This window comes from Neopelma chrysocephalum, unplaced genomic scaffold, assembly GCF_003984885.1.
Source record: "Neopelma chrysocephalum unplaced genomic scaffold, ASM398488v2 Primary Assembly neopelma1_61b, whole genome shotgun sequence".
NCBI lineage: Eukaryota > Metazoa > Chordata > Aves > Passeriformes > Pipridae > Neopelma > Neopelma chrysocephalum.
Genome location: NW_020897717.1, coordinates 4715971 through 4732138, shown reverse-complemented (window position 1 = coordinate 4732138; position 16168 = coordinate 4715971). Strand labels below are relative to the sequence as shown.

General features: G+C 35.7%; 1 protein-coding gene across 2 annotated transcripts in view; it reads left to right on the top strand.

Moving 5' to 3' along the window:
• Positions 1-16168, top strand: part of PRKCE (protein kinase C epsilon) — a 285765-nt gene that overhangs the window by 98358 nt on the left and 171239 nt on the right. The gene's annotated exons all lie outside the window — the stretch shown is intronic.

The following is a 16168-nucleotide window of genomic DNA, read 5'->3' as shown; positions in this document are numbered from 1 at the left end:
AAATTATTTTGCCTGACACAGTTGAGAAACAGCAGAAGAGCATGTTTATCTTTCTTTTCTCTGTAATGAATTGCTGCGCTCCGACCAATTACTAGCAGTAGCTTACAAAAACATATATTGCTATAAATCCTGAATTTTAAAAATGAAGGAAGCTGTTATTCAAATTTTATAGCCACATTTTGTACCCACATAAGATATGCTCTGCCTTTTTTCTTCCTGCATATTGAAGAAAATCGCAATTAAATAGTGGTTTCCACTTATCTTTCCAACTGGCCTGACAATGATTAACTGAAGTGTGGTTAAAGGCATTGATGTGATTATGTCATAGGGCAGGTAAATGTTCTTTCAACTGTCCACTGATAGCTAATTGATACCCAGATGAGCATACTATTAGTATTTCATCACAAGATGCATTCAAGTGTGCCAGACTGCCAACAGGCAGGAAGAAGGGTGTTATGTTGTTCTTCAAAAGTTGTTTAGAACTCTCTAGCCTTTTATACAGGAAAATAAAAAATGACTATGGTAATGACTCCTTTATTATGTGGTGCATTACCCTGTGACACCTGAAAGGGGCTTGGAAAGAAATCTGCAGAACTAGAATTTGTGTCGCTACATTAGCATTGAAGGGGAAAGCTCAAATGGAAATTGACCAGCAAGGGAGGGAAAACAGCTTATGAAATATCATCTTATGGGAAGCCCTCAGGAAGACCAAGAGGCTTTAGCTGGGGTGAATTTGGTAGAACTCTGGAGAAGTTGGTGCTTATGAAATGCAATAGGACTTGTATACCTATAGAGCTTTCTGTGCAATTAAATACCTGTGGAAAAGTGTTGTGTAGAAGTATTGCAAAATTCGCTAGGAAAGTTACAGTTTTCCTCACAAGGGAAATTGGACCACGTTTGTACAACAGTTTGTAAACTGTTTTTGTGGTGTTTTGTTAGTGATGTTATGAAATCCTCATTTTGGACTCCTTTGTTAGGACCATGGCCTAGATAATTTTGGATATTCAGCTATCTTAATGAAGCACCTAGTGTAACATAACAACTGTATGGATCCTTGTGTAGTGAACAGAAACACCTAAACCAATGCAAAGTAGCTTATTCTATGTGTTTCAAAAATACCTCTTTCATTTTATGGATATATACATATTTACATATGTATGTATGTAAAGAGAATACATCTGATATGTATTTTATGAATTTCAATGGGTAAGTTCACAGTACTTGATCTGTATTTCTTGAATATAAAAGGAACATAAGACTAAGGTTATACTAAGTGCATGACTTTTAGCGGCCAGGGTTGGTTGAGATGATTGCCATTCTTGACCTAATTTGTTAACCAGGATCTTGTTTTTGGACTCCAGTTTTCATTGTGAATAGCGATAGAGTGCATAGCAAATGGGTATCACTATTTCACCTGGAATTCTGGAGGCGAAAAAAAATGGCAATTCATGAAAATAAAAATACCTGTAGCAACAATTTTAACTGGAGGAAGCAATCAAGTTACATGTTTCTCAGTTATCAGTTTTTTTTAAAAAGCAGTAAAACATTTCAGCTACATTTGAAGTATGGTATATACTCACCAACCACTATTGTCTTGTAATGCTGTGTACTGAAAACTAGACTTGCTTCTTCTAGGTGATATAAACAGTCAGTAATGTAACTTCGGTTATTTGGCACTTCTAAAAGATTTTTTAAGACAGATATCCAAATTCTGTTTTGGTATAATTGACTTAAGGTTACTTGAATCCATTGATATGGACAGAAAGCATTGTTACACTGCCTCTAAGAGGCAGAAGTCCTAATTTTCCAAATGAGCCCTTGTGTGAGTAAATCGCTAAATAAATTGAAAGTAAGCTTATGTTGTTACCATATACCTCTTAAAATTCAGTTTTCCCTTAGTCCCAGCTGCTGGATTGCTTATTCCTCTGCACTATTTCTATTTACATGACAAAACAATGAAAACAGTTCATTGTTATAAGCTGACTTCCTCAACAAAAGTATACAATTCCTCTTCCTCCCCCCCCTTATCTAAGCTGAATCATTCATGGACTCTCATTACTTCTGTGGCTTAGGTGTACAGAACACATGGAAATATGGGAGGTTACAAAGGGAGGTAAAAAGTTTTTCTGCCTCTCCCTAGGCATAGACAGACTTTTTGAGAGCCAACTTTATGTATCAGTATCAGCATCTAGCAGATATTTTTATGTGGAACTGTAGAAAGAACAGTAGAGTTGCTGTCTTTGCTACTTGCAATTTTTTTCCCATTCTAAAGCCAAGCTACAAATCCATGGGAGGTTATAGAGCTGCGTCAGCTTCTCTGCCACTCTATATAGTGAAATTGCTTTCAGAAGCCACCTGAAGGAGAAGCTCTACTCCTCCAGCAGTAAACAGTGCACTTCTTAAGAGGCAGCCTGGAAAGCCCAAGGCTTTTAGGCTGCTCTCCACTGCATATCTTGCAGCCCAGCCAACTCATCCCAGTGGATTGTTCAAATCTCAGGGAATTTAGATTTGTTTTGAATACATAATTTTCTAGAACTTGCTTCCATTCAATTCCAGTCTAGTTTTTACACTAATGCTGTTTTGGAGTCTTTTTGTAGCTTCTGAATGTTTGTATTGCACTGAGAGGGATGGTAAGTAACTATTTATTCTAGCAATCTTTTGTAAATTCTGTAGTAGGAACTGTCTGACCCACATACTGAAAAGAAAATGCTAAATAAACTGTTTGTCACACAGAAGATGATGTTATCCAAAGTTAGGATTTAATTTTTTCTCTTAAAATTTGAAGATTCCCATATTGTACTTCAAAATCAGTTCTGCAAAATACTTCAGCATGCGTTGGTGATATTGACGTAGGAAGAGGGTGAGCAAACACTTTTTAAAATACAGTTTTTTAATTCTCCATTTTGAACTATGGAACCGGTATTTCTGTAACACCTGTGAATCACGTCTTTCCACTTGCTTTGTCAAAATTGAAATGCGGAGTTATTTACCTTCTGTAGATTTACTTTATGTGAAAGGGCTTTGTTCATTCAGCGTAAATCCATATTTGTTTCCTATGAATGGAAGCAGCTGTATCAGTGAAAACTTCCCAAGTGTAGATGTGCACTGAGGTGCCCATTCACAGCCTAAAATAATTGCAACCGTTAATTGGTAAAGTTCTATTTATAGAAATTTTTTTAATAATTCTAATACTTTTGTTGGATTTTTTAAGTGTTGACAAATAGTAACTGCCTGCTCAGAACTTTAAGAGATATTTCAAAAGCAAATCCCTTTGGTCAAACAAACAAATGTGGCTTCTCTGAACCTGGCACAGTAACCGGTAGTATGAGTTGGAATTTTTTACATAATTCTTTGAGCCATGTACTGGGCCATATGCAAGCACATAACATCTTCAAGAACAAGAATTTCTGATAGCTTGCTTCTGGGAGACCAAATGAAAATGTGGGTGGCTGCTGTTGTTGTTACTCTATCAGAATAGTTTGTCAGTCTTGCAAAGCATGTAATCAGTCACTCCTGCTATTAACCAAACATCTGGTGACTCCATGTTATATATGCAGTTATAAGAAAATCAAAGTTTATAGTAGACCCATGTTTGTAAGAAGGAATTAGCTTAGGAAAGATCCATCCTATTTTTTCTCTGTTACTTTGCAAATTGGGTCTAATGGTTGCACAGGTTTTAGTCTTGTATCTTGAACTTCTGCCTGGGCTATGTAGAAAGTTGTGTCTGTGTATCAGTCTGTCAGTGAACAGGAGAATCTGTAAGACATTCTGTTACTCATTTCTTCAGTGCTGCTTCTTGTCCAAGGTCATATTGATTTGCTGTATTAATTCAGTGTTGCTGTAGCAAATGCATTATTTCTAGACTGAAGTGCACTCATTGACTGTTTTATTGACATGCTTTGGAAGTGTCTTTTCATCTATTTTTTTTTCCTTTAGTGCTTATAGAGTTTTGTGAGTAAAATTTTTTGAATTATTTTTTTGAATTGAGAAATACTCAAGAGCTCCAGTGTAGCTAATCTAGATCTGAATGCAGGCTGAAAGTTTAAAACATAACTAATACAATGACACAATGATTCAGTTTATAAACTGGAATAACAGATGGCCAGCAAGTGGGTGAGAGAAGTAAATTGCCTGAGGAATGATTAAAAACATTTTCAACAAAGTCAGTTTTATATATACTGAAAGACAGGTGTTGCTATATTTAAAAGCTTGTGACCTGCCTGCTGCATTTGTCATTGTAGGTTTCTTGTTTCTTTGGAGTTACTGGTTTATGTGTGACACAAATGTATACTTGCAGTAGCTTTCTACCAACTTAGAAATTAAGTTGCTATTTGAAATATGTCAGTATTGAATCAACTGTAGAAACTTCATAATGACCTTGACATATTATTCTTAACTGTGTTTAGTAGAGGTAATATGTAATAAAAATTTAATAACTATTCAAAACTCTTTAGGTACCATTTTGAATCAATTGTAATGATTATTTATAATTAGATGTCCCAATTTGCATTATTCAATTATCTTTCTATACAATTACAGATTCCCCATTTTAGAGCAGGTAGTTGAATTGCAATAAAACACCACAACTTCCAATACATTCATCTTCAGATTCATCTGCTTGTAAAATACTAAAGTTGCACAAGATAAGGAACATAAGGTGATATTTTACAATAAAGGCTGCTCTGAAGTCATGGCATTTTGTGAATGGGAAATATTTTGTTTAGGTTGATAATTTGGTCTTTTGCATTGAAATAGCCAACAAAGAAGTCCTTAGAATTCAGACTGTATCAGGTTATGTATTTAACATGTAATTCAAAATATATGAGTTTGGAAAAGGTTTCCCAGTTCTTCTTAGCTCATTTACTTGAAGGCTCTCAGGTTTGCAAATATGATTATTGTTGACTGGCATGTCATGGCAGAAGGTCTGCATGAAAAAAATGTCTGTAACATAGATACAGCTTCTTAATCAAAATATCCAGAGGATTTGTTCCAGGCGTTTAACTTAGGTAGAATCAATACAGCAAGAAAAATTGTATTTCTGTTCTATGTTGTAGTGTCCCTTTGCAAAGATCTGTTCCTAGAAAGTTTCCCATGGGATGAAAACTTTCTCTGCAATTCGTAATGTATCTATTTGCCAGCGCTTTTCCTTAAACTACTTTGTAGTTGTTGTTGTCATCATCATTAATTCTGCTTCTTGTGCTATAAGGACTCAGTGAATGAGATCTGGTTGTGCCAGGGTCTGTCTGAACAGAGAATAGTAGAAAGTGCTTAACCAGAAATCTCAGAATCTAAGTGATATGCATCAGGGAGTTAGTCTTTTTGCATGGTTGTTTCAGGAATTTGTGTTACTGAAGAGCAGTGGTTTCTTTCGCTAATGTCTTCTATTACAAATATAACCTTGACAGGCTGTTTGTTTGTCGCTTCCTGGTAGCCGTTAGCTGCTGATCCTGGTGTGCTGAACAGGTCGTGAAAGAATTCTCATGTTTGTTCGGAATTTCTAATATTATGACTATGTAGTTAGACCTCACTGAATGTTCTTCTGGTAGGTGGAGAGCAGCTCACCCCCCTTTCTAGAAACATTTTTCAATTTCTCAGAAACCTCACTGGAAGGTACAAATTGTTCTTTATTCCCACTGATCGGTGTCTTCATCGCAGTGTATCTCTAGCCCACTTTCCCTATTCCTCCTGGCATCTCTCTCTAAAAGAAAGTTTCAAGTTAATCACTAGCTTAATTTAAATGCACATAATTATGTTTTAAGATTTCAACACAGAAGTCAACCTTGTTTATTGTATTAGTTTTGTCTGTGCTGGTTTAACCACTTGTTTACAAAGGTTACATATTTTCTAGGTTATTTTTGCTTGTTTTTAAATGAGAATGAATGGAGAGTCTATTTTTAATAACTCATGCACTTATGGGAAACACATGGAAAAAAGTCACTATTAAAGACCTTTGTATCTCTTATTTTGCAACACAAAATTTGATTGACCATTCAACTCAAACTCATCCTTACCTTCCCCTGTGTTTTAATGTTTGAGAGGAAGCTGTGTTGGAAGTGGCTTAGGCAGAGCCATGCAGAGTCTGGGAAGGGTCAGTGGTGGAGTCAGAGTGTGTATCTCTTAGGGGGACACAGCAAGCCTCTGTAGCTTCTCCAGACTGAAAAGGATCTGCACAAAAGGACCTGTTGTGGCTTTGGGGCAGGCAGTCATCCAGTGGTAAAATGTAAAGTATCTGTGAAGTAGGGATGCTACTTGACATCTGGGAAACTGTTTACCAAAACTTAGCAAGCCACTGGAACATTATATTATTAGACTCAAGGCTGTTTTTTTTGCTGGGAGTTAAAATAATCTGAAACTGTGTGAACAGTGCTGAACTGGCAGTGCTAACTGGATCGTTTGTCTTCAGTCACTCGACTCAGGTAGGTTTAAGAGTTAGAGCTCTTTTACAAGTGCAGCTTCCCCTAGAAGTTCTTGGGAATATTGTGTGCTCAGGGAGATGGGGTTTGAAGCATGTCCATATTGTATAGCTTTTCTCCCTTTCTACTACAGAGTAAAATACCCAGTCAGAGAAACCAGGCATGCATTGGTTGTTCTGCTCTGTTCGATCTCAGTAAGGAAGACTCCGCTTCTAAAGGTCGAATCTCACGTTTTTATTTATAGCTTGGATAAAGGTAGGGTCCTACACTAGCTTTTTAGTTTTCCTTCTGCAGGGTTCCCTGCTTTAATAGAAAACCAGCAATTAGTAGTGTGTGAGCCAATCTCAAACCTAACCATAACTTTTCTTTTCAAAACTCGTTATGCAGTGTATCAACTGAAAACCTATTTCCTTTGAAGCTTTGGTTTTATGTAGGTAGGATTTGGGGGATTATTTTTTTTCCCCATTCAGCTTTTCACTCATTCAAACCACAATTGAGGAAAAAGAGTAAAATCAAAGAAATAAAAGAAAAAAGTGATTTGCAAAGTTTTCTCCTTCTGCTATACCTTCATTTTCTCCTCTTAGGAGGGATAATTCAAAGCTATTACTAATATGGTTTTTCTCTTGAGTCTTATTTGGTTTAAACTTAAAATAGCTCTGTGCTCAAGTGTGGAGGCTTATTACAAAAATGAATATTTTTTTCTATGTTTCTTTTTCTTTTTAAAACTCTTTGTCTATTTTATAACTGTGTATACAACTGAAAGAAATCTTTACTGTCCATATCTTGCATTTCTTATTTGTTTGGGTTTTTTTGAACTAAACAATCAACCAAACCAAAAACCAACAAAAAATGCCCCAAGCATTGCATTTATGCTAATATAGAAACCTGAAGGTTGTGGTGCTCAGTCTGACAACTTTCTCATCTCAAAGGAACAACTGTAAATAAATCCATTAGAATAAGTTAATATCAGTAGATAACTGTAATATATGACTCGGGTCAGATATTGTTGGTGTGCTAGGTGATGTCTTTTTTCTGAGACAAAATTTCACCTGTTGGTAGCATGGCAACTGGAAGTAGATGTTTGTTGCTACTCAAGTGGCAATAACTGGAAAGCCTGAAAAGAGGAACTGTGAAATAATAGTCCAAGAGTCCGCATTAAGTTCTTGGCTCTTGCCAGTTAACACTGACTTGAGTAATGGCACAGGCATTTAGTTGGAAAAATGAACTTTGGAGGCGAACTTTTCAAACCCAAATTTCTTTTTAAAGGTAACAGTGCACACACAAATCAGCACTTGGTGACAGTTCAGTCTGTTGGTGCATGATCCTTTTAAACTGCACTGCTCAGTGAAGAGATTCTCCAAAGGGTGCTTATATAAATTTAACTTTGTGTGGCAAATGCCTTCATAACGAACATCTCTCCATGGATTTATAGCCACCCCTTGGATTGTATCCAGTTAGCTGATTGAACATCTGGTAAGCATTGTGTGTTTGTACTAAGCCCTTACTGTATAAAGCTGGCTCAAGCTTTTCAGGCAAAGATCGATGATCTTTTCTTGGCAGGCCTTTAGCCGTTTGCCAAAACAAATGCTTTGCAGGGAACAAGACATAGATAGAAGATTTAGTTTAAAGACACCTTTAAATTGTACTGTAAGACTTTGTACTTGTTTAAGGAAAATTGTGTTAAATAGAAAAGTATTGAAACATATATACATACCATGTTCCAAACTGCTGTTGCTCTCTTCTCCATTTATGTAGTAAAAGTTCTGATTCCCATATGTGGGGTTTTTTTTTTCCTAACAAAAATGTGCAAGGCCTGTGGGATAGGCATGTTTAATTTTACAACTGCTTATGTCTAGTATGTTTTTTGAAGAAAACTGGAGAAATGTATCAAATTACAAACTATAGTGATGTTTTCATACATAAGTGAAACATGAACTAATAATAAGTTTTGAAATAGAAATGCATTTTTGGAAATCTCTACATGCCTTGCTATTTTTTAATACAAGACAAAACACAGATTAATCCAATGCTCGTTGTATACCATGATGTGATGTGAAAAATTCATATAATATTATAGTTTATATGTATTAGTTTTGTTGTACTTCATAAAATGCATAACCTAATACATACCTAACAAATCTTTTATGATTTGTTAATGTTTTGCTCTACACTTTTGTTGGTGCTGTAATGTGCTCTGAATAGATCTGCTCCCTCTTTACCCCAACAAGAGCCAAGCGTGTTTATTGTTAGTGCAATTGGGGGAAAAGGCCTTGGTATAGTCTATTCTGATTAATTGATTAGGGGATTAATGGACTTTCCATACATCAGTGAGGTTGTGAAAACTTAGTTCTTTTCTTCTGTGAATGTCACGAACCAAATGTCTACTGCCTTCAACACAGCCTAAAAATCTACTCTTCTTTTTAAAATATGAGTTCTACAGTAGTATAAACAGCTAGAGTATCAAAAACTATGTATTTTTTGAGTACAATCTTGAAAGGTTGAACTATATGAGCCTTTTCATGGATGCTCTGTACATGTGTGGGGGAAAATTGTTTTGCCACTATAAAAGGCAGTCTCTGGACATAAAAATGACTGAATAAAGCATGTGTGTATCACTTGCAAGTTAGAGTTTTTAAAAGAAAGCTTCAAAGAAAGCAAGATGGAAGTCCAAAAAGGAAGATCAAACCCTTTTATTATTTTTCTGAATTTTCAGAAGGGCTATGCTAAGGGCAGTATTGCAAGGTGAGATACAAACTCTAAACTCTGCCCACTCCTTTGTCTTTTTTTTCATTATATACTTTAGTTTGCTTTCATTATTTCTGCCATATGTCTTCAATGTGTTTATCAAAGAAGTGAACTATATACGATACGAGAAATTATGCAAAATATAGATTTTAATCTGCACTAACAGCTTTAGCAAACTGTCTGATATTTTGGACATGGAGCTATTGCATGCAGTATAGATCCTTGATTTCTTGTAAACTAAGGGTGGGGTATATTTCTAAGAATTTATACTTATGTAGCATGCACACACACTAAACTTAACCTTTGGTAAATAATCAAGCAATATCAGCATCTAGGTCAAAATAGGCAACCTGAATAAATCTGAGGAGTTTTAATACTTCCAGTTTGCATCAGTGGGGCTCCTTCCTCTAAGACAGAAGAGATAAAAAAAATCTCATTTATATCAGTGTTGTAAAGGAACACTGAGAAATATACCCTTCTTACTTACTTCTCTATTTATAATTCCCAGATCAGTACCAGAAAACTGGATCTTTCCAGTTAATTCTGAAGCACGTGCTTTTCTTTTTTTATTAGATGCTGTGTTCTCAAAAAATCTTCAATGTGGTATTTTTTAACTTCATCTTGGAAGTCTGCTCTGCTGTGAATGGTGCTATTAAAATGAAACATCTTCCATTGCAATTTGTGAATTTTCTGTAGTAGATAAAAGTAACCCAGGGTATTAGTTCACCTCTGCCTAAAATCCTGGAAGCAGCTGTACTTCTCTCTTTTCAGAGCAATGTAATTGTTTACATTTGCACAGCAGTATTGTAAGGCAAGAGAGGAAGAAAGAACTTCTTTTCCCACTTAGACTTCAGAAAAATGAAACTGTATGAATGTAGAATCGTTTTCCAACTTTGGTCAAAATTCTTGAAAATCTAGTCCAACCTTTATTAAAATTATGGTGCAATATTTAACTATAGTATAACAAAGACCTGAAACCATCCTATATTCTGTTTGAAAAGAGTGCCCATTTAACAGTGCAGTTCTCACAGTAAACCTGTGTGAGGACTTTATTTGGAGCTTGGTGAAAGTCAGATGACTACTGTGGGATTGTCTTTTCATCTGAAGAAAGTTCCACATGGAGAGGTCAGAATATTAAGATAAGATATGAGGCTTTGCCTCAGGGGGTGAGTTCTTTGCTTTACAAGAACAGTCCTAGGCACTTCAGTTGAACAAGTAAACCATCAATGCACCCCCACATGTTCAATTAACATTATATTCGATATTATATTCGGAAGCATAATTCACAAATATTTCAGTGCTTTGTAAATGTCAGCATGAGAGCATGAGAATCACACGTAACACCTGCTGAACAGAGGAAAAAGAGGAAGAAAAAGGTCTCAGCTGCAAACGCAGTAAGTAAAATTTAAATGGAGGTGGAGTTGTTTTGATTTTTAAACTACAGCAATTTGAGTTTCAGTATCTGATTTACTTTGCTGCTAGAACAGCTTGTGGACTAAATATGTTTTTACTTACTTTCAAATGCTTTAAAGTGTTTGTGAAGAAAAATAGAGTTAAAATGTATAAGAAATTCTAAGGGTTTTTTTTCTATAATTCCTTTGTGTGCATTCCATAAGTATAGCGGATTTTGTGAATATCCCTGATGGCAGATGTTTGTTTTAGAACGTGCAGTTTTCACGTGTTCAGAGTTTTTGGAGTGAATAGAAATATATAGTTATTATACTAAATACACTTCAAGACTGGTGCAAATCCAGTGCTTCAGGCAAGATAATACTATAGCTCTCTATATGCAATGGAATCACTGATGAACCCATTTTATAATAATGATTTTGAGGCTAGGGTTGTCTGGTTAAACCCTATAACTGGAGCGATTTGTACATCTGCCACCCTGACTTTGGGCAAGGTTCTTCAGTGCATCATCAGACTTCTCTGGCAAACAGGAGTACATCTGCCTATTGTGCTTCAAGGGTAATATTAGTAAGTGGAACTTTTCCTTGAAAGAAAGAGCTTTATAAAGACTGGAAAAGAACTTGAGATTTAGATTTATATCTTCTTTTGAGTTAACTGTGCACTCTTCTTCGAAAGAGTAAAAAGTACATGTGGTGTGATGTAATGAACCTGCAGTTAATAAAATGCAATTTATCCCTGTTTCAGAATCCTAAATGAACTTTTAGATTTTGGGGAGCTGGGGGTGGGATATGTTTTTTAAAGATTTATTATTGTTAAAGTCTTTTTGCTGGCTGTAGTTATTAAACTGTAGTTTGGTCCTTTTTCAAAATCCTTTCTCACAGCATTTTACTGAATATAATGCTCAATACTTTGTATACAAATGCAGGAGTTATTAGTCCTTAGTTATACTTCTAAATTTGAGAGTGCCAAATTGACCATAATAAAAAGTGAGGGTTTTTTTTCCCAATAAGTGGTGGTGTATTGAATTTCACATTTGATCCTAAACAATCAAAACCGAAGCATTCTACACCAGTCCAATATGTTCTACACCGGTTTCTCTGCAGTGTTCATATTGTTTTTTCTAGGGAACAAGACTCAAGATTCCTAATTCAAATATAGTAGGAGTAGTCAAAGCAGTTTTCCTTTACTGTGTGTACAGACTATAAAAGTTGTATCTGAGAACATGCATCTTCCTAATTTCTTTGCCCCAACTCTTTTAAATATGTAAAGTATCAAAATGGAACTATCATGTTACCAAATTCTTCTTCTGAGTTACAAATACCAGATGCTGCTGAAGTCACAGCTATCATCTCTTAGGGTTGTATTTACATGATAGTTTAAAACTGATTCCTTCTATCAATACTGCTACTGCTAACATTACTAGCATTGAAGGGCTGCATGAAAGGCTAAAAGTGGATTGGATTTGCTATAGCACAGGTGAGACTGAAATTGCTACAGCATTTCTGGTCTGAAAACATTTGGGTAGCATGGGGCAGGCAGTATTTCTTCTGTGATCGTAATGAGGACAAACCAGTTCCACTGGAACAATTCTACATCAATAAGATAGTTGGAAGACAATACGGAAAGAATCCAATCTTCCAACTTCATACCTACACTAGAGAGACTAAGAAAAGAATCTTCTCTTTTAAACATCTGGAATCTATTTCTTCAGTTTTATGGTATTGATGCTGGGTTTTCTTTTTATTCATTCTTCTTCTCTCTGTTCCTGGGAGACATATAGTTGGAGTTTTTAATTAGTTAGAAAATGGGAGTTTCTGTTAAGAGTTATTTAGAATAGAGTTAAATAATGGCATTGTTAAATTCAGTAGGATCTAAATTTTATTACTAGTTTCCTATTTTTATAGTACCCAACTAAGTCCTTTCCTTTTTTTCCCATCTAGCCCTTCTTTCTCAAATAACAGCTGAGGACTGACTGGATTTTAAAGTTCGTATACATTAATCACAGATGAGCTGAACATGAAGTTGCTGTTAAAGATTAGGTACTTCCAGTTTAAAATGATCCTTTTAGTGTTCTCAATATGGTAGTCTTTTTGGAAATGTGCTGCTACTTCTATATAGCTATGTAGTCAATAGCATTTCTAAGGAACAGGCACAAAACCCTCAGTAATTGTGAAGAAAGAGATTTTTTAAATATTTTTTAAATACGTCTTTATTTCTTTTTTCATTTGGTTACTATTCTTAGTGGCTCCTTCCAGAGAACCCAATGGAAAACTTGTGGCAGTTAGGCAAACAGTCTCTTGAAGCAAATATCTTTCCACAGGAAGCACTGTGGAACCAAGGCTTTTTCTCCTTTTGTTTCTTAACTTCCCTGGGATGGAGCTACCTGCCTCATTTAAGTTCTTGTGAAAATCTCACCTGTCTCTGTAGGCACTAAAACTTTAATCTGTCCTGTAGTTCTTTGTACAGGGTTTGATTATGCACAGCTCTCGGCACCAGTGCTCTGAATGCTAAATCAAACAAAGCTTGTTTTATGCCTTGTTACAATGGGAGGAAAACAGCAGATGACCATTAATCGCATTGTTTGAAATTGGAGCTAAAAATCAAAGTCAAACTTCTTTTTCTCCTTGTTACTGTAAGGTTGGGTTGTATTCATTATCTTGCTGACTGGCCTGTAACTGTCTTCCCTTGCTTCCTGCTGAGCTGCTTATCCTGGCCTGAAGTGCGTTGCTTCCCCTTCCACTTCCTGCCAGCTTCGTCTCCAGAAGTGCAGGCAGGCCAAAATCTGAAGTCCCTGCCCCGACAAAGCTGATTCTTATTTGGATATCGGTATTTGGAGCTGTAATTTCCTGTAAATCCTTCCTTGCCGAGCTCTTTAAAGTTTGCTATAGTTGGGATAAGTAAAAGCACTTACATAGATGACAGAATCAGTTGAATAGCAGAGTGAATTTTCCTCTTTGGTTTGTCTTGGAAATACTACTGAAATATGTAATTGCTTTGGGGAGAAGTCACGATTTTGGTGTGGCAGAGAGACTGTGGCTGTCTATTATTTGGAGTTCATTCTTAGCAGGAAAAAAATCATTGCAAATCATAATATTTGTGTTTTATTACAAAATTTAGGGATAAATTAGCTAGCCTTTATGTAGCAATAACGAGGCATGGAACTGCCAATGCAAAAGACCACTTGTGCATTTTGCTTTTGAGAAAATAAACAGAATCTATGGAAAAAACAGAATAAACAAGAGATACTATTGATAAAAGACCATTCAAGTACAAAACCAAAATTAATCTTACCATTATAAATATAAAGAAAATTTAGACTAAACTGTTTCCATCAGTCAGAAGGACATGTATATGTGTGTATGCACACACAAATATATGTATTTTTGTCGCTTAAAAAAATAATTTACAACTGTAAAGCTTCTTGAGAGTGCCTTGAAAATGTTAGTGTTTGATATGTTGCATCAGAAAAACAAGGAATTCCATTAGGGTTTTATCAAGCACATTAATAATTGATAATGGTTGCAATAGTATTGGTATTTTATTAATATTGATTAAGCGTGTATCCTTTTTAAGTCCAAATGACCAAGTTACTTACAGTTTTAAAATTCTAGATTATCATTTTGCCTGTCTGGAATCTTCCTAGGGATAATAAATTTTACCTCTTAACTGGAAGATGCTAGAGTACACAAAATAGCCAGTTACTAATTTGGTTGGCTTCAAGCTGTCTTATCTGTGCAACCTGTTCCTGTTGCAATGTGTTGTGGTCTCCACCTAAATGTTGGTGCTCATACCAGAACTTTATTTTGCACCTAGTTTGCCCCCTCACAGTAATCTTCTTCTAAATGAAGAAAACCTAAGCAACATGTTTCCATCATAATTGGTGACAAACATCCAAAATAAACATTTCCTTCATTTGATATTGTCAAGTGTGAGATGATTACATCACAGTATTTAAATCCCTTTCGAAGAACAACACTGTTTTGTAAGATTTGCTGTTGCTTCCTATTTCTGCTTGTGGCCTAGAGGTAATTTTTATGTTCCTTGTGGCAAAAGCACAGAAATACCTGTTTGAATACTAAATAAAAAGCCAAAGCAAATGTTTAAGTGTTTCTGTAATTAAGGAGTATGAAAAGCTTGCTAAAGTTTAAGCAGCCACTTGACTATGCAGCAAAAAATAAGGTGTTTTTAGTGTTTTATCAACATCTCTTATCTGAGGTGTGAAAAAAACTGTTTTACAAACAAATTGCAGGATAGTAGGTTATGTAATTTAGAATTAAAATATTATATAAATTATAATCTTAATACTACAGTCTTATTCCTTCTGCTAATATTGTTGATGTCCTTTTTATGGAACACAGCTAAGGTTTCCTGTGTATGGTAATAATTGCATTTATATGATATTTGTTATCATTGCAGTACACCTTATATATTACTTAAACTTTACATTTTTAGAAAATGTGTTTTTATATGGATAAGCAGAGATCCTGCCAGACCAGGAGGATTACAGGCTAGTGGATTGGTCAGTAAATACAGAACTCAGGAAGCTTCCTCAGCAAAAAAGTATTCGTGACTTTGAACAAGGCATCAATTTACCCCACATCTCAATTCTGTTTGTATGTGAACACTGTTATTAAATAGAACTGCCACAGGGATAAAATACATGGAAAACTGAATCAAGCAGAGAGGGCTGCAAAGAGACGGGAGCATGTTGGAGCTGGGACTGTGATCATGCCCATGCTATCAGCCTGAACTTGAACAGTCAGGCATTGTGAAGGAAAAGACAATATAAAACTAATGGATACCTCTCTGCCAGATGATACATGACAGAAGCCTTTTAAATCCTTCTTGTTAACAAGAAAGAGCTTTTCCGATTCTGGAGAAAAGTATAATTGGAAATGTTGATATTTCTATTTCTCTTTTTTCAATGCAGTACTTCATAGCCTTCAGCTAGTAGCAAGAGCTTAATTTTTTGCCTTAGGCCATCAAACTATGGCAGATTACAAAGCAGAGTTATTTTGTGAGAGCTGGACATTGGAGCTTGAGTTCGCTTCTCTGAAGGAGGGCTATCAGGTGTGTGCTCCCTGTTGTAGTCTCAAATCAAACATCATGAATAATCTGAAACTAAAGTGCAAGTACTTTAAAATACAAATTTCTGAATTGCATACATAGATGAAGGAAATACATCAACTTGTTCTGTCAGTTTTGAGGAAAAGCAATTGGTGCAGATTCTAGTTTGCTCTTCTACCCTAATGTGTCAGCTGCTGCAGAAGGCCATGACAGAGATTTGCAACGCAGGTTTTTTCCCGTAGGATCAGCGTTGGCCAGTCTTGTTAGTATTTCTGTTAGGACTTTGTCACTTTAGGGATGCATTGGAACCCACGTTATGCTTCACCTATGACCTCCTTGGGAAGAAAATCAAGTTCGGGTTATAAAAACATGCAATAATATTGACATGAAAGTGATTAATTTTAAAGCTATTAAATTATGATTGAATCTCTTTTCAGGATTGAGTACTGTGATTTCATTCACGCAGGACAAGTGGGGATTGCTGATGTACAGGTTGATTACCTGTGTCTTATCTGTGTGACATAAATGGCGAA